This window comes from Pelodiscus sinensis, chromosome 6 (genome assembly GCF_049634645.1).
Source record: "Pelodiscus sinensis isolate JC-2024 chromosome 6, ASM4963464v1, whole genome shotgun sequence".
NCBI lineage: Eukaryota > Metazoa > Chordata > Testudines > Trionychidae > Pelodiscus > Pelodiscus sinensis.
In genome coordinates, this window is record NC_134716.1 from 64,996,176 (window position 1) to 65,016,349 (window position 20,174).

Genomic DNA, 20,174 nt, shown 5'->3' on the forward strand with positions numbered 1-20,174 from the left:
TAACAAAAGATCCATGCTATGCCCAGATACTGAGGGTCATCGTGGTATACAAGGATAGAAGAGGAACTGACATGGCAGAAACCTCTGCTCAATCAAATGCAGTCCAGATGGCAACTGCTCCAACAATTTTTACTTTCTTGCTCTGGCTAGTATTTCCCAACAGTGGCAGAAGGAGCAGCAGCAGTGCCATGACACATTCTTTAAAAAGCATGAATCTCTGGAGAAATCTAGCACAAAATGCTGCTGCACCAATCAAGCTACAGACAAAGCAATTTGTGCCTGCAGTGGTGCATTGCTACCTTGATGAGCCACATAAAGGAATCAGAAACCATCCATCTGAATATTTGTAATAAAAACGTCATGCTGGTCTGATGTTCATAGTTTAGCTGTTTACCTGAGTTGTCTATCAACAAGTCTATTTTCTGAACAGAGATTTAGAATAACAGGAACTGTTATAACAAACCAGAGATTCAGATTTCTACTGGAAAAAGCATCTGGCAGATTTGAAAGAGAATTTTCCAAGACTGAATTATAAATATGCATGTAATACATGGGTGATGAGTGAGCTGTCAGCTGAGGGAGGCTAGCATTCTCTACCCCTGAAGCCTAAAGGCCCCCATCCACTGGAGACACTGGCCTCTGCCTTGGGCTAGATGTGCCCCAGCCCCACAGCAGCTAGAGGATGGGCAGTGTGACTCCACACTCCTCAAACCCTGAAGCACCATGAGGGTGGATAGGGCAGTCTGAGCTTGGGCCACCACATGGAGACACTGGACTCCAGCTACATGAAGTAGAAAGCAGGAGGGAGGAACTTGTGGGTAGCCTGTGGATAGGGTCAGGCCTGGCTGTTTGGGGAGACACTGCCACCCCCAGTTTATGATATCCATCGCCCACGGTAACATATTGTTACCATTTAATAAATCAGAAGATGACCAAGGTATACTTTCACTGTATGCTAGTGACTGGGAGGTCGTTCTCTTTGCCCCCGTGATGTTCAATATAACTTGCCTTTTTCTGTTATAATTTTAGGAGCTGGACCGGACCAATGAACAGTCCCTCTTTGTTACATCAGGCTGTTCAAAAAATAAAAAGAATTTATCTGAAAGCTAAAGTATTATACAGAAAACAATGGACATAAATCATAGAATCATAGAATAATAGGACTGGAAGGGACCTTGAGAGGTCATCGAGTCCAGCCCCCCGCCCTCAAGGCAGGACCAAGCTCCGTCTACACCATCCCTGACAGATGTCTATCTAACCTGTTCTTAAATATCTCCAGAGAGAGAGATTCCACCACCTCCCTTGGCAATTTATTCCAATATTTGACCACCCTGACAGTTAGGAATTTTTTCCTAATGTCCAATCTAAACCTCCCCTGCTGCACTTTAAGCCCATTACTCCTTGTCCTGTTCTGAGAAACCAAGAGGAACAAATTTTCTCCTTCCTCTTTGTGACACCCTTTTAGATATTTGAAAACCGCTATCATGTCCCCCCTTAATCTTCTTTTTTCCAAACTAAACAAGCCCAGTTCATGAAGCCTGGCTTCATAGGTCATGTTCTCTAAACCTTTAATCATTCTTGTCGCTCTTCTCTGTACCCTTTCCAATTTCTCCACATCTTTCTTGAAATGTGGCACCCAGAACTGGACACAGTACTCCAGCTAAGGCCTAACTAGTGCAGAGTAGAGCGGCAGAATGACTTCACGAGTTTTGCTTACAACACACCTGTTGATACAACCTAGAATCATATTTGCTTTTTTTGCAACAGCATCACACTGTTGACTCATATTCAACTTGTGGTCCACTATGACCCCTAGATCCCTTTCCGCATGCTCCTTCCTAGACAGTCGCTTCCCATTTTGTATGTATGGAACTGATTGTTCCTTCCTAAGTGGAGCACTTTGCATTTCTCTTTATTAAACCTCATCCTGTTTACCTCTGACCATTTCTCTAACTTGCTAAGGTCATTTTGAATTATGTCCCTATCCTCCAAAGAAGTTGCAACCCCACCCAGTTTGGTATCATCTGCAAACTTAATAAGCGTACTCTCTATCCCAATATCTACATCATTGACATCAGGAATGGTAACACACTTAAGCTCATCTCAAAATCACGTCATTTAATATTACAGACTAACATGGCTACCCCTCTGAGACACATAAACCTATAGGGAAACATTTTAACCTCCCTGGACATTCATTAATGGATTTAAAGTAGCCATCCTTCTACAAAACAACTTTATCACCTGATTACAGAGGGAGACAGCAGAACTGGAGTTCATTTACAAATTCAACACTATCAACTTGAACAAAGATCTTAATTAGTTGATGCACTAAATGTTGGACCTCCCTTGTCCAGCACCATTGGGACCTGACCAGTCCTGAATGAGGAAATTTGCTGGATATGGGAAGTCCCCTGCACTGGTCTCCCAGGACGCTCCCGCTCTCTTCAGTTGGCTCCATTCTGGCCTGCAGGGTTTGGACTTGGGGTCCAGCCTGCTGGGGCACCCCAGGATGGAGCTTCCCAGCCTCCCTGGCTCCATTTCTTTCCCATCTGACCAGGGATCCCTGCCTGGGACAGGGCTCGCATGTCCTGGTGCTACCCCGCTGCCCAGGGCTCACCAGGAATGGGGCTTGCCAGCTACCCTGTTTTTGCTGCTCACTGGTCCCTCTGCTTCCCTGTCTGGCCAAGGCTCCCCAGGGTTGGAACTCCCCATCTTCCACAGCCCTGCTTCTCTGCCACTTGACTGGGGATCCCCTCTGGGGATGGGGCTCGCCTGTCCTACTGCTGCTCTGCATGGCTGGGGTTTCCCAGGGACAGAGATCCCTAGCCACATGGCTCCACTTCTCTCCTGCCCAACTGGAGCTCCCCAGGGACAAGGTTTACACTCCCAGGTGCTTTCTGATCCAGCAACAGCCATGGTCCTGCCAGACTACAGATGCTGCCAGAGCAGAAAATACCAAATTTCAAAGGTTCAATCTATACAAAGGCAATTCCCATTTTGATATTTGCATTTCCACATCAAATGCTGTGAATGAAACACATCCACCCTGACTTAAGTAGCTTCACTAACACTATCCTACAACTGAGAGGTAACTTCTTTTGGTGTTATATATTCCAGATTCTGTAATTTCCACTCCAACTCCTCTGTTGAAGTGGGGTTTACCCCAAAAAGCTCATCACCTAATAAAACTGTTAGTCTCCAAGGTGCAACAAGATTCCTCATTGTTTTTACAGTTACAGGCTAACATAGATACTCCTCTGGCACTTTATACTGGAAACTGTTTTTCAAAACTATAATGTATTCATTTTTATTAAATTTAAAAATGTAAAACATTTTGAAAAAATAAAAATATTTGAAAAATTATTGGCACACGTTGATCATCTTTAATTGTAGCACTTAGTACAATGGGGCACTTAGTACAATGCTGGGTCCATTGCACAATACGACAAATACAATAATTAATAAATGAAATATTAACATTAATTTAGGGTAATATTTTTACAAATAGAATATAGCCCACAGTGGCAATAAAACCATATTTCATCAGTGAGGGCATGTTTACACTATGTGGAAGATCAAAACTCCCACGGTCTCTCTTCCGAGATTTGACTGAGTGGGTCTAATATAGACTCACTAAATCATACCCTGCTCCTCATGAGGAGTAAGTGAAGCCAATCGGAGTATTGACTCCTGTTGGTCTCTTGCTGTGTGGATGGCAATTTAAGATACGTCGACTCCAGCTACATAATTAATGTAACTGCAGTTACGCATCTGAATTCAACCTTCTGCTGTAGCATAGACCAGGTCTCAGCTGACTGTAGCTGAGTATTTTTGTCAGGGTATGAACACATCATTTATTGCATTTTATGTGTGGCATTTTGTTTTCCTGCATTCTAGTACCCAAATATTTTATTATTTGTATTATTTTTACCTTTTGTGTGGTCAGACATGTTCTAGTAATTGCATAAAACATAACTTACTATGTAAAGATAGCAAAGTAAGAAGAGTATTCATTCTAGATTTTACATGACACAACAAATAATGGCCACAGATGGACAAAAAGATGCTCAGAAAACGGGGATTTTTTGTGTGGAAAACTTTGAATTTTTGGTGGCAAATTGAAAACTAAAACATTTGATTTGGAAATGATGCTTCATGGGAATTGTATTTTGAGTGCCTCATGCTTTCATTTTTCTGGACAAGATCCCCTGGCTGGACCACACTTCTTGTGATATAGTATTGACTCCTTTTTTTGGTGAAGAGAAGTGGTACATCATGGGAGTTTCACGGTCATGATGAAACACACCATATATAATCTGGTTGAGGAGCTTGGGTCATATGGGACAACTGGGGCATATAGCGCCTGAACTCCAATGATACACCACAGCAGATCACCAAAATCAAAATATTTAACATTTTTGGATGAAATATTTCAGTGTTCATCCCCCAAACTGAAAGGAGTTCCAGTATGAATTCTAATTTAATCTAAAACTTTGCAGAAGTTCTCAAGAGAAATGCACACAGACACATTTCAAAGCACAGTTATTAAGTCTTAGCTGTTCAAACAGAGCTGAACTCTGACACTAGTAGAATGGAAGCCTTCACAGTTAGACTTCCTATGGCAGTACTGCTAACTTATATCCTCTTTGTTAGGGGAAGTGCAGATCCAGTTTGCTGGATACCATCTGACTCAGTGTCCTGTTCATGATGAACCAAAGTAATAGTTGAAGGTTGCTGGGAAGGAAGGGAGCAGAAAGCCAGCTGCTGAAAGAGAAACATTCCTGGAGGCAGGCTCTGCAGACATTCCAGGGAGAATTTGCAGAAAATTCCTTTTAAGCCCAAAGGGTCATCTTTTAGACATATGGAAAACTGTTCACACACAAGTTCATTAACAACTCCTAAATCATGACTGCTCTATGTAATCAAAACAGTGTACAAAATGATCTAGGGGAAAATTAACTTGCCATTCTAGTGAAATATCAAGGATAATCCTGATCATTTAATATCATTTCATGTATGGCCTGCCGGTGGATGAGGAAAGAATTGTAATCCAATTTCTAGGGTGTTGCTGAATTTTAGAAATTCCAGGTTTAAAGACAAATGGAATATGATATAATTCATTACATACATGTTTTATTTATGTATTGCTAGCACAAGGGAAAACAGAGGCATAAGCCCTCCTTATTATCCGGCTTTGGTGAGGTGTTTTTTTTTTTTTTGTTTGTTTTTTTTTTGCTTTATCTTTTGCACATGGAGGAAGCAGATGCGATAGAGCTGCTATGACCCCACCTTGTGAAGAGCAGAACCTCTTTGACTTAAGGTGCCTGAGGGTGCAGTTGTGCTAAGAGTGTGATGGGTATATATCTGTCACAGATGACTTCCTTTCAGGAGCAGCTGGAAAACCAGGGAGGCTCCTCCACAGACAGAACACGACAAATTGTAGTATAACAGGATGCTCTATGTCCCTCCCTTACCCCCTCCCCTCTGCACCAGGTGGTGTGAAAATCAGCTATGTCAGCTCTACAGCTGCTGCAGAGGGGAAGTAGCCTATCTCCACTCCCTTTGTTCCAGTTAAGAACAGATCAGGGCAGAGCGTGTAGCTATAAATCTATATATATGTTTATGAAGCTGGAGGAGAGACAAAGTGATATCAGAAGGGCTTTGAATGCTCTTGTGTGATTGCCAGTGCAGTGGGATTGAAACAAACAAAACATTTTGCGGGACTGATGCTATTTCTCTTTACCGTTTCTCTTTTGTTTTTGTGGGCTCTTCACAAACCTAGCCCTCTCAGTCTCTTGAACGGTTGTCTTATGTACAAACCTTAAGACATTCTACAGTTGTTTAAAATTGTTTTGGATAAGCAAACAAAACCTGTTTAAATCCCACCCATAATATAGGGTAATGATATTCTGTCCACTTTCTCTCAATTCCATTTTATTATACAATCACTTCATTGTTTCTTGTTTTTTAAGCACAACAGGAGGCGAAATAGACATTTTTTTCTTTAAAAAACATTGGTCAATGAACTTCTTAAGACTGCTTTTAAAGAACTGCCTTACGCAAAAATCATGTACATTTTCCTCAAGTCCACAACAAGAACAAAAGCTTTGGCCATTAAGGCTCATTTTCACTTTTACTCTGGGCATGCATGTGGTGTCAATATGACTACACTGCAGGTGCCTTTAAAACACTTTGGGTCCTATTATGATCTCAAGAACTCACAAGTGCATATCTTGTTTTCCCACTGATCTTTTGTGCAGCACAGTGAGTATGTATACTGCATGACATTCGGTCTTTTGTAAGCAACATACCAACAGAGTCTGGGAAAGATGCAGGCAAAAACAGAGAAGGCCTTGAACTTCAAATGTGGTGTTCAGGATTTTCTTTATTTTGACCATATATGGGAACACAACAGCTCCTAATTGTATGCTTTCCATGACACATATTGGAAAGGTAGCAACTTTCACCCTAATGTGCTGCTGAAGTGGTTTGATTTCTTGAAAATAGCTGGTAGATCTGCCCCGGTGAATTCTGCTTGTTGCTAGTTTACCTGATGCTTCCATTTCTTAGGTTTCCAAATGGCTGTATCACATCCTTAGCTACGTCGACAGCTGCACACTGAAGATCCAGTGTAAACACTAAAGGCCAAATCCCAAAGTTTTCCCTTAGTCCCTTATTTGGGATATATTCTTAGGCTCAGTAAATCTGTGCAAGGACAAAAAATGCCCACAGGTGAGGGCAACATAGATCACTGCAGTAGAGATAATAGCTATACTCTTTCTTTTTGGTTCCAAGAAGACCTGACCAAATTTTTCAATAAAGAATGGCTAAAGTTAAGCTCCTCAATACTTAGTTAAGTGCCTAGCAATGCGGCCTGATATTGAAATGACCTCTTCACCATTGGATCTTCTTTGCCATTAGCAAGGTTGCAATAGGGTAAATTTCACTCATGAGGACTAAATGCCTGCTCCTTCTGAGCTCCCTCAACTTCTGTGAATTAAATGCTCAAAAAATTACAGGATGAGGCCATCACATGGCTATCGTTACAGGTTGACCCTCTCTAGACTGACATCTTTTGGACTGACAGCCAAACCACTGAATTTGCTGGACCACGGAGGGTCAATAGAGTATAAGTAGGTCTCCATAGGAGTGCAGGGGGCACTGTAGGACCCTGCAGGCTCCCACCATAGTTCTGCACCTGGGCCCCCCCTCTGCTATCTGGGATCCCAGTCACTTGCCCCCCACACAAGGGCTCCAATGCCAGCTCCAGAATCCCAGCTGCTGCCCCAGGGCCAAGTCATTGGTCCATCTGCTGCCATCTGGGGTCTCAGCCACTGGCCTCAGGTCCCAACCACCAGCATCTCTGCTGCCAACCAGGGTTCTGGCTGCCAGCCAATGTTCCCTCTACATTTTGCCATCCATGAGCAAAATACATTTTGTTATGCACACCAAAGCATATGCAGATGAGCACCACCATTAGAAACATGCTGCCAGCTGTGGGCACTCTGCAAATTAGCTGGGAAGCATTTGAATCTCTCCTCAATGGCCACCCAGTCCTCAGTTTATACGGAACACTGTTGCCAGCCCTGAGGCTCTGTTCTTGGCCTCAGCCTGGAACTTCACAGCCACACTTAGCTGAGGTCTCAGCCATTGGCATGGACAGAAATAAGAGGGGGTACAGCACCCCAGAAGCACTTGGAGGGTTGTATGGGAGTTGGTAAGCATGGGGCTGCGGGTGTATGAGATGTGCAGAGATGGAGGACAGTTTTAAGCCAATGGGTGCTCTGCACCCACTAATATTTCCCCCTAGGTGCTCCACCCCCAGAGCACACAGAGATGGAACCTATGTTCCAAACCACCGATGTTGCCAGACCAGGTAGTGTGGGACTAGAGAGGTTCAATCTGTATTACATTCTACTGTAGATCTTCCAACAAAGCAAATATATGTGTTTAGATATAATACCCAATACATCATGCAGGCTCTCTGCAACGTCTCATGAATCATTCCCTGTAGAATTATTGTTATTCCTTCAGGACTTGTCCACATGATGTGGTGATGTAAACTAGTGGGGTGTGATTTCTAAAATACACCAATGTATTGTGCACTTAATGACCCATTGTCAATTCTGGTGGCATGAACTATACATTCCCTTGTGCATGTTAATGTAAATGGTGTTTGAAAGCCCACTGAAGTTGAGTGAAGAAGAAATAGCCCCTGATAATTGTAGTGTGTGTATGGGAGAGGGAGGGATCATAGTAGTGTTCAAAAAGATTACATTAAAGAAAAAGTCTAGCTGGACTACTACAAATTATTTTTGGAAAAATGAAAAACAGAAGCACATTATTTGGGAAATGAAGGAATTTTCGAAAAGATAGGAAGGTTTGGCCCAGCTGTGCAAAAATACAATTGGATTGTTGTATTGCTCCCGTCTTGTCTGGTTCTACTGATTTTAATGGGTATTTCCCTGAATAAGACCTGAGTGAAAAATTAATAAGGTCAGCAGAATCAGACTGTCCTGAAGGAATAGGCGATATGACAGTGTTACATAAAAATACAATGTGGGACATGGTGAGTAAATAATCTGGCAGACTTCTTTACACATCTCTCTTCTTCTACCTCCTTAAATTTCTATCTGGAGGATAGCAGTACTGAAAGGATTTAATGAGGAATGTGATTTAATGCTCTGAAATCTTTCTGATAGTTGCGTTCATAAACCCCTACTGTAAGTGTCAAATCCATAAAATGTGATGATTCATCTCTAGCACATGGCTAATTTCTTTATTTAGGTCTGCCTGGGGAAGGAATCCCATTATTTCAGGTTAAATTCCCAAACTATATTTTACTTTTTTATTTATAGACATTAATTATATTCAATCATATACACTTCAGTACAGTATGATAACCATGAATAGTTTGTCAAAAGAATCAGCACTGAAACTCTGTTGTAAGTCTTTATTAGATTTCCAGTGCTTGCCTGAAACAGTATTTTTTCACTTTTCATCATTATTAGTTTATTCCTTTTTTATGAATCATGCATTGGTGGGCTTTCCAGGCCAAAGTCTACAAGCAGTTCTGCTGATAAAATTTCACTGACATCAGTAGTTGCATTCATGGAACCAAGATCAGAAATTGACTTTAAAGTTTTTGTCATAGTGGGGTTTTCTGGAGGGCCCCAGAGAGGTACAGCAGCCCTAAAGGAGGCTCAGCTCTCCTTCTGAAAATTTCCCTTGCCAAAGCAAATTGTCTTTGTGGTATAGGGCCACCATAATAACATCCTACATCCTTCTGACCAACTACTAAGTAGGAGCCTTAAATTTGTGTCCAGTCTCCACATGGGAGAATTACAGAGATGCACACTGTTGCTTACCACACCTATTCTGAACCATACAGCAGTGTAGACATGTCCTAATTTGCATAGAGGACCAGGCCTGCTATGCTGCACGTTACTCTGGCATTCTGACACTATACAAATTCAGGTACCTACTACTGATATATGGGCTGCCAGTCTGTCTCAGGGACTGCCCCTCTCTCCGCTGTCATGATAGCTCTGGTCATCAGGAAATATGGCACTGTCCATAATTACAAAGGTGAGACAGTAAGAGGCTTTCTAGGGCTATGTCTAGACTACATTCCTCTTTTTTGAAAGAGGAATGTAAATTAGGCAAATCGAAAGTGCAAATGAAGCACAGATTTAAATATCCCATGCTTCATTTGCAAATTTGCATCTGAGCGCTTTTTCGAAAAAAGGTTTTTCAAAAGTGAAAGCACAGCCTAGATGCGGTTCTTTCGGAAAAAAACCCCACCTTTTTCGAAAGACCCCGTACTCCTCATTTTTTTCAGTCTAGACTGCGCTTTCACTTTCGAAAAACCCTTTTTTTGGAAAAGCGCTCGGAAGCGAATTTGCAAATGAAGCGTGGGATATTTAAATCTGTGCTTCATTTGCACTTTCAATTTGCCTAATTTACATTTTTCCTTCGAAAGAGGAATGTAGTTTAGACATGCCCTAGGAGACTGGCTTTCTTAGAAACTAGCTTGAGACCCTAGAACTCCCTTATATTCAGGGTACAGTTTAAGGCCCCACTCTTCACAGTAGCTTTTCCACAGTAAATTATTGCTTCCTGGAAACAGTAACTGGGTGATACTGAGAGAAAGGAGTGGGTTTTGTAATACTATAAGGTGCTCAACTGTCATGGTGATGAACACAGTATGGAGAGATGCACAGACAGAACTACATGAGGATTGGGGAGGGTGGTTTCCTATCCACAGCTAGTGGAGGAAAGGCCTCAGGCCTCCACAATCACAGATTTTACAGACAAATTGTACAAATCTCTTTGAGAACCTGAAGTACCTTTTCAGTCCAGTCAGCCTTCAGAAACCAGGTTTGCTTACCTGTACCTCCAGGACCATATTAATAACAAAAATAAATCACATATACATACTAATTTCTTATCGGAGACCAGCCATAAAATTTGTGCTTTTGGCTTTTTGTTTACCCTTTGAACTGTACATAGCATTTTTACTGACTGATCTAGTTACCTTGACACATAATTTGTACCCATCAAATTTCCATGCAATTATCTTTTTGCACCCAGAAGAGAAATAAATCATCTCCATTTTGTATGAGGTGTTGACATTTATTGATTTAATGGTCTTGTGAAGCCTTTCATGGAAATAATTTTAAAACACAAAATCAAATGACTAGGAATTAAGAGATAACATTGTAACAAATTCCAATAAATTATCAGTTTGAGGTTGTCAAAGAAATAATGCAGTAAGACAGACATCCAAAGATGTACTGAATTTCTTCTGCTGCTTGCTTCCTATTATTTTTTTGACAAACAAAATAATAACTCTATCATAGCTTGCAATTGCCTTGTTTGAGAGTCATACTCAAAATACTAAAACCCTTTTTAGCAAGTATAATTTCTCCTTTATAGTCCAGACTATGTATTGTTTCTTTTTCACTTAACCTAGCTTCCTCCTTCTAAAAAGCCTTCTAAATAAATAGTGAAAGAGTCTCTTTCAAGGTGACAATGTAAATAATTTAGAATAGGGGTGAAATAGTGTAGTTGATTAACTAATTATCCGATAAGCAAAAGCTTATAGGTTAATGCTATAGACTACACGGATTTCCCCACTCCCCGGACTGGGGCTGCTGCCACCTTATGCATCAGAGGCAGCAGCACAGGGCAACAGGCAGTCAGTCTGCAAGAGGAGCTGGTTTTTAAACTGGCTCTCCTCACAGACCAGCTTCCACCTGGTACCCCACGTGGAGTGGCAAGGGACTCCTTGGGAGTGGGGCTGGAGTGCACTGGCTGCCAGTCCCACCCCCAGGGACTATAGAATAGTCGACTAACCAATAAGAATTCATGAGGTTACTCAACTATTCAATTAACTGATATTTAACATCCCTAGTTTAGAAAAGAAAGAAAAGGTAATCTTCTTAATCAAGGCATTGATCTGGCATTCAGGAAGCCTCAGCTAAGTTCCACAAACCTTCTGTATAACCTTAAGCAAGTCATTCAGTTGATCTGTGCTTCAGTTTCTATCTGTAAAATGGAACTCAGACTGGTGTGAACACAATGTGATGCAGACATGGGATGATTAGCAGTGGCTACAAAACTTCTGAACATGGAAGGCTACCTTCCTGGAACTGTGTGAATGTCTTGAGGCACCAGGATATTCAAATGAGACCTGCTCTGACCATGGAAAAGCACCTGACGATTGCTCTATGGAAACTTGCAACACCAGACAGCTGTCGAGAACCAGTTCAGGGTGGGGAAATCTAAAGATGGGGACTGTTGTCACACAGGTAGCCAAGGCCATCAATAATTTTCTGCTACTGAGGATCATGACTCTGGGAAACGTAGATATCGGAGTGGATGGTTTTGCCCTAAGGGGCTTCCCTAACTGTGGTGACACTATAGATGGCACATACATCCCCGTCTTGGCCCCAGACCACCTTGCCATGGAGTAGATCAACCACAAGGAGTAATTCTCCATGGTGCTGCAGGTATTTTTGGATGACAAGGGCTGTTTCACCAACATCAACATGGGATGGTCGGGAAAGTGCATGATGCCCACATCTTCCAGAACTCCTGCCTCTTCTGAAAGCTTTATACTGGAATTGTTTTCCCCAACAGGAACATCAGAGTTGGAGAGGTGGACATGCCAATAGTGATCCTAGGTGACCCAGCCTACCCCTTGCTTCCGTGGCTCATGAAGTTTTACACAGGCAGTCTGGATCCTGGCAAGGAGGAATTGAACAACAGACTGAGCAGGTACAGAATGGACCTTTGGAATGTGTCTTTGGATGTTTAAAGGGGAGGCTCAGCAGTCTCCTGACTCACCTGGACCTCATTGAATGCAACATTCCCTTTGTGGTGGCAACATGTTGTGTGCTCCATAACCTGTGCAAGAGTAAGGGGGAAATTTATCTGGCAGGGTGTGGACTGAGGCAGAGAGTTTAAGCAGCTGGACACCAACTCGAGCAGCAGGGCACAGCAAGGGGCAGTGCGAATCAGAGAGGCCTCAAAGGACAGTTTTTTGCAAAGCCTCTTTTGAGACTCTGCCACGTAGCTCTCCACAAGTTGTCCCTGATTTCCTGTTTCCTTTTAATCCCCCACCTCACGCCTGCGGTTCAACCAATAAAGAGACTGTTGTTCAATGAAACAACAGGAAGTGCAAGAGTTAGGAACCGGAAGGGGGTTTAGGAAGTGGGATTGCCTTCCGCCTCCCGAGGGCCTGGAGGCTGCAGCTCCCCTTGAGTTCTTCCCCTCATGTTCTGGGGCTACAGCTGGACACATCCCACTATGTCCAGCACACACAGCTTCTTGGGACAGTGCTTCTCAAACCAGGGCAGGAGCCTGCAGGCAACAGGGGAGTGGGGCAAGGGGTGGGTTGGCTTGCTGCTGTCTGGCACACATCAGGTCCATCACACGCAGCCTCCTGGGGACACTGGTTCCTTTCTAGCCCATAAGGGGGCAGAAGGAGTGTTTGTGTCTGGCACATATGGCCTGCATTGTAGAGTGCTAATAGGTTCCCCTCCTCCTTTATGCACTGTTCCATGCAAGATACCAGTCTTCTCTGAATCACACTGAATAATCAGGAGCAGATATTGACTAAATGTGGCCATGAACCTGGGCCTTATGCTGCACTGTTTTATGTGGAATGGGAAGGTGTCCTACCGTGGACAGTGGCAGAAGGTTGGCCTCCCCAAAAACCTTGTGAGAAGGATTAAAGAGATCCTATGTGAGAGCTTTATGGAATTGTGCATACAAGACTTCTACATCATCTGCAGACATGTGAACAAGCTGTTCTGCACCTCCAGCACTGTGTAGGCACAGTGCACATCACACCTCACACTCCATTGCCTTAACCCACTTGTAGTTAGACAAAGTTTGTGAACTCACTAGAAGAATCCTCCTTAGGGGTCAATCCTGGATTGGGAAACATCCTGGAAGCGGGACACTGGCTACAGGCACATGATCAGCTCCTGGCTCTTAGGGATCTGTGGGTGTCTACTCTCTTTCTCCTCCTCCTCCCCATGTCCCTCTTCTACCACAGTGTTTTCCAGGCTGACACCAGGCATGTCTTGTCTGAATTTGATGACCATGCTGGGGATGTTGACCAAGCCACCCCCCAAAATGGTGTCCAGCTAGTCATAGAAGCAGCGTGTCTGAGGTTCTGCCCCAGACCATCCACTTTCCTCCTTTGCCTTGTGATAGGACTGGCCCGGCTTCTGGATTTTTACTCGGCACTTCTGCATGTCCCTGGAATATCCTTTAGTCCCCATGTAGCTTGCGATCCTGCTGCACATCTCTGCATTCCTCCTGTTGGTTCTGAGTTCTAAGAGGTTGGACTTATCCCTCCATACCTCAGTGAGGTCCAAGATCTCCTGGACACTCCATAAAAGTGCTCTTCTGTACCCCTGAGAGGTGGATCCCATGGTTCTTACACTGTTGCTGAGATTGTTTGATGGCATCTATATATGTCCTGCGGTGTGCTGCTTGATCACAATAGGCTCGACATGCTGGCCATCCAGGACAGGCCCTCTTCTGTTCCTGTGGCTTTTTGAGCTCAGTAGGAGAGCAGTAGAAATGCAATTTGTGGCCAGAGCAGTCAAAGCAGGAAGCTGCAGGAAGCCTGCTGGAGGAAAAGTGCATTGACTTTTCAGCAACATTGTGTCTACATAAATTTGATGGTGCAAGGTTGGGATTAGCGTTACTCCTTGTGAAAAGCAGAACTACAGAATCCACTTCCACAGTCCTTAAGGTCAATGTGACAGGCAAAGTAGTGTGGATGCATCACTTAGAAAATCGACCATATGAGGCTAAAGTCGATAGAAAGTCCTAGTGTGGATCAGCTCTTACAGTTATTCTAGTGTGTAACAAGAAAATGTGTTGTACAGCCAGATTTTCAAAAGTGGCCCATAAATGTATGCCCCCTTCAGTTTAGTACAAATATTTGCATGCCTTAACATTCATATTTTCATTTGCAGTATGGACAGCTGTCTATCTAAGTTTCATGGACAAACCATGGTTTTCATGTCCAGAACTGATACCAGGAACAGAGGCACAAATTTAGAAGCTGTTTGGAAGCCTTAATAATCCAACAGGGTATAGAAACATTCCTGAATCTGATAAATAGCTCAACTATAAATTATTTATAGGATTTCTGTTAACTCAATAGAAACATTCCAGAAACAGAAAGACTGCAGTCTACAAGTCATTTAGCTATTTGTAGCTTTCATGTTCCTTATTTTACCATGCTATCAAATTTCTACTGACAGCTCTTATCTTCTGCATAGTGGTTGTGGTTTGTTTGTGTGGTTTTTTTTTCTTAACTGGCTTTACCTTTAGGGCAAACTAATGATCCAGGTGTGTGGCCTTTTGTCTTGCCAGCATTTGACCTGCACTGGGTCAGCATTCCAACAGCATTCCCACCAGGTCTGTATGTTTTTCTTTTAATTTTCTGGAATTTATTGTCTTTAACAGGGACTTCATGTTTCCCCCATCACTCTAATACACAAGCTGAGAATTTTTTATAAAATTATGGTCTGTGTTATCTGAGTAGTCCTCAGGGAACATAAATTAGACTACCACACTGTGTGATAAGCATTTTACATACTTTAATACACAAACAATGTAGTTTTTTTTATATCCATTAAAGACCTAAAACAATATCTGGGTTCAGTAATTGCTAAGCTGCATTGTACTCAATTATTTTGAAGACACAAAATGCAGTGCTAAAGCAAAACAAAACAAAAACACAACAACTAGTAATAGGGGTGTATATATGGCTCCAAAGAATGTACAACCCGACTGAACTTGGCAGGCCTGAGTTTACTGAAGTAAACATCAATGTGTAGTTTGATATTTGAGTTCAGGAAACACAATCACTGTTGGAATTAAGCTGCTGCCTCTTGGGGCCTGGCCTCTGTATCTGTACTGAGGAGCACAGCCGTCATGTAGAAAGCTTGTTTTACCTTTCTGGGGCTTAAGCCCTGACCCTCCAGACACTTCATACTGAGTATCCATCAACTTGTATTCTTCAGTTACTGCTAAGAATTTCTAAGTCATATACACACCTCCAATATCAAACTCAGACCCAAGACCTGACAAGCCCATCGGTGATAGGTCAGTTTCCAAATAGATCCAGAAACCTCGGTTACTCTGGGGGCATCATTTTAACATAACAGGGGGAAGAAAATTAGATTTATATTATTCCACTCTCCAAAGACATACATGCAATATGCTGTTTGCATACAAAATCATTATTTGCAGGGCATATGGTTTTAAAGCCATGTTTAAGACGAGTATTCAGGTTCACATGATTTCATAATTAAATTCAACATTTGTAATGTATTTAAGTGACTTTGAGCAATACAGCTCTGACTTTTCACATAATTGTTAAGCCTGTGAAAATGTAAAAACACAAGCACTACAGAAACATGACAGTGTTTCTGCATTGTCAAAGTGTTTTTCATTGAAGACTTTAAATAGAAGCTGTTCTTCAAAGATATTCTCATTGTGAGTCTCCTAATTAAGAACAAACATGAATTTATATTCAATATGAAGACTAGAGCTGGTTAAAATTTTCCACATTTTAATTTTTATAATTGTTTTAATGACAAAATTGATTTTTGACTAACCATTCTGAAATCTGGAGCTGTCAACCTGCTCTATTAAAGATTCTTTGGGAATCCAAAGCCCACTGAATTTTTCTATTAACTTCCCATGGATTTGGATTACACCTCTAGTGCAGTAAGTTGCCTTTACTTAGGATCAAGTATCGGAGGGGTAGCCGTGTTAGTCTGGATCTGCAAAAGCCTTGTTATCTCTAGCCTGATTCTTGCCTGCAGTTTCCTGCCTCTGGAAATTTCCGCTACATGCATCTGACGAAGTGGGTTTTTGCCCACGAAAGCTTATGCTCCAATACATCTGTTAGTCTATAAAGTACTTAGGAGTATTTTTCATGAGGAGCATAATCCCCTGCAATTCAGGAACTGCATTGACTTCCACTTTTGTTTCACGATGGAAGTCAAAGTATTGTCTTTGATCTATAAACCAATGTATGGATTGTATTTTGAGTACCTCAGATTCTTCTTCTTTCTCCATGCTTTTATCCAATATAAAAAATGAACTGGGATTTGACTTAATAGTTCCTACATGTATATGTGTGAGAGATCTAAAGGACGCTTCTTTTGTTGGGGAGCCCTTCAACTGTAATTTGTTTTCTACTTGTCTTGGTAAATCCCAGATTTGTTTATCTTCCAAACAAGATGCAGGTTCTGTCTGTTCAACCTAGCTTTTTTCTGAAAAATTGAGTTGAGAGTGGACAGTTTAACTGAAGGAGTATATTTTTATTTGCACTGTATTAAGCAATTACTGTATGTTTAAAGAATATTTTGAAAGCTTACATGGCTACAGAGCTAATATTAAGTGCATGGTATAAATACATAAAACATACATGTTGGAATTTTCAAAGAATTTAATGTCAGTTTTGGGGCTGTCCAGTGCAAAATGATAAGTTGGTAAATTTTACTCATATTTGGAGAAACAGAGAGTGAGTCTCAGCACAATTTTGAGATCCAAGGTTCTTCATTTAGGTTCTTCATTTTTACTCTTCACTTTCACTGTGTGCTTTAACCTGCTCCCATCAATGTCAAGGGCAAATACCTTGTTGATGTCAGCTGGGATGAGGTAAGCTTCCTTCCTTCCTGGCTGCCTGCCTACTACCTACCTGCCTGTTAGGATTTTCTTATTCACACTGAGTACTTTTGTTCCCTAGGAATAGTCATACTGAAGTCAGTGGAGCTAATCTGTGAACCAAGTTGATGCACAATGCGACTAAGGGCATCAGAGTCTGTCTGTTAATATCTGTAAAACTCAATGGTTGTGAAGGAAACCATACAATCCAGCCAGAACGGGGACCAAGGTAGCTGTATTGCCCAGCAAACAAGAGCGAAACAAGATTTTCTCCGAAAGTTACACTCTGGTCTTTACTTTGGTCAGAAGTCAGCTGTGGTGTCAAAAGAGCTGCCGTTCTCTACCCTTGCCCACCACCCATTCCCCATCCACCTGTATGGGGAATAGCTGCCTGCTATACTCTTACCCTGGCAATGCAGATAGTCTATGAAAAGAACTCAGGTGTTCCTTATACCCTTTACTCCTTTGTGCAGATGCACTGTGGTGCTCTAAATTTAGCCCCCCTTTTTATTTTAATGTAAATATATGCTAATCATGAGAAAGTGGATATTATTATTTGCTGAGCCAAACTAAGAGCAAGTGTTATGCTTAAAAGAAGCACACGGGATCTTTTTCAGGGGGATAAAGCAACACGCTGCATTTATTGATAATATAACAAAGTAGCATATGCATTTACACACACACACACACACACACACACACACACACACACACCTGCTGATGGAATAGTTACCAGTCTGTTGCTCGGCCCAACTTATCGGCCAGATAGGTCAGGTGCGAGGAAGGAGCCGGGTTCTTGTCAGTCCAGACTGATGCTCCATAGTCTTAGGAGGACGGGAACCCAAAGAACCATACAAGACATCATCCTTTATAGGATTTTCCTTCCAAGCAAGTCTATGCATTTTGCCTTGTCAGGCCTTAATCAGTCATTAAGCATCACAATCCGTTTTTCTGCGACATATGTTTATCTGGAGGTTGTTCTTGCAGTCATCTGATATCAGTATGCTGATGACCCCTCCTGGGTATTGTCTTCTGGAAAAACTTGTTATCAGTTCCCTATCAAGAGGTGCTTGCCACTAATTTCAGGGTTCCTTAATCAGCCCTGGTAGTCTGTGTCTTCAGTGTGCTTTCACTTAGTTGATAATTATTTGGTACTTCTGAGTCTCCAGCCCCTCCTCTGACTATTTGAGCATACAAAGTCCTTCACACTTATCTCACCTAAAACATTCTCTCTCTCTCATTCACACAAACAATACATTTACACAATTGCAGCACAGAACAAAGGGTACTTCTAGTCACTTTAACAAAGTTAGTCTTTCGACATTAAACTTCTTTCTGTCTATTACAAGGCTTTACTAATGCTCATATCTCTGTGCATTACAATATTCCATCCCCTCACTTTAATGTCAGAACATGCTAACATCAAACAGAGCTAGAGCTAAGTTAACAAAGCTTCCTGGCTTGTCTGAGGCCTAAATCTTGTGTTTAAGTTTAATCCAAACCATTTGCTATAACATACATTCATTATAACTAACTAACTTATTACTTAAACAATTACAAGCCTACACAAGCAACCAGCAAAAGTATTAAACTTTCAATAGCCCCTGTCCTCATCCACAACCATATCTAGAAAAAGCCATCAAGAGGCAAGAACAACAAAATCACAGCCAAGAACTAATAACTTGGAGGAAAAAAAAATCCTGGCCAAAGTATGTGTTTGTCAGCCAATGTTTCTATTTATTTATTTTTGAGGAGGATTCTGTCAGGGTGGAAGGACATTTATTATTTACTGAAGGTTTTGTGCTGTGCCTGCTGCCGTTGATAGCAAGTAGCATTCCAGATGAAAGGAAATAAATAAATAAGAAACAACTGATTAGAAAGGACTGGAGTAGGAAGCCAGGAAGAGCACTCTGATAACTTGTTAAAGACTCAGCAACTGTATTCCTGTGGCTGAAGTGCTTCGCCTTTTATTTTTATTCTCATTTTTCTCTTCCACTTTTTGTCCAGGGAAGGTTATATTTTTCTATAGATACCACAAGCTAATCTTTCTCTGGCAACATGTATAATGATTAATTGCACTTCCTATATTAGAGTAGCGGGTAGCTTTTGCATATCCTCTGTCTATATTCTTTAAGTCTCTGTATAATAAGCAGTATTAAGGGGTTTGCATATAGTAAAGAAGACACCAATTAACTACATATGGTAACAAAACTGCAACTGTTTTTTGTTTGGTGATATTTTTGATGTCTATTTGTTTTCCCTTAATACACATGTGAAATTATGATTAGAAGCAAAGGAAATAACTTGCAAATATAGAAAATAGTCCTTAGTGTACACAAGTTATAAAGTTATTACCTCCTTCTACTCTACCTTCTTCTTCTCCTCTTCCCCTTCCTCCTCCTCCTTCTTCCAGAATTTGATATTATAATGGCTCAGACACTATGTGAGTCACCCTGCTCATTTAAACCATAGCCACTAATGAAAATGGTAATACGGAGTAAAGCAGTGATCAGGAAAATAAAGACAGAAGCAAGCTGCCAGAATTTTTGGGCTGGGGTAGGAGGGGCGAGGATTTTGGCTATGGATTCTGTAGCATGACTCTTTGCCACACCATATTATGCAAAACAAAAAAGTAAAAATTAAAGATTGTTTCAGCTGTACAGGAAAAAAAAGAAGAACTAATAATTAGTGAAGTGAGTGAGTCTAACCTTTGGCTCTGTTTCACACATATTAAGGAACCACAATCTTTCAGAATGCTGGAAGGAGGTACTACCCATTTGGCTCAAACTATGACCTGACCCTGCAAGCATTTCTGCTGTGAGTCTCTTTATTCATGAGAGTCACAAGCCAGTGGAACTGGTTTTGGTGATTAAAATTATTTGCATATCACCTAAGGATCTGGCCCAAATACCATAGTAATTTCACATGCTCTTCTTGAGAATAATAAGGTTAAAATGAAA

General features: G+C 41.6%; 1 long non-coding RNA gene across 1 annotated transcript in view; it reads left to right on the forward strand.

Annotated features, from left to right (window-relative positions):
- Nucleotides 1-20,174, forward strand: part of LOC142829739 (uncharacterized) — a 73,265-nt gene that overhangs the window by 16,624 nt on the left and 36,467 nt on the right. Inside the window, exons 2-3 of the long non-coding RNA XR_012904481.1 lie at nt 12,148-12,285; nt 14,908-14,952. This is a non-coding gene — a long non-coding RNA (uncharacterized LOC142829739). The remainder of the gene's footprint in view (nt 1-12,147; nt 12,286-14,907; nt 14,953-20,174) is intronic.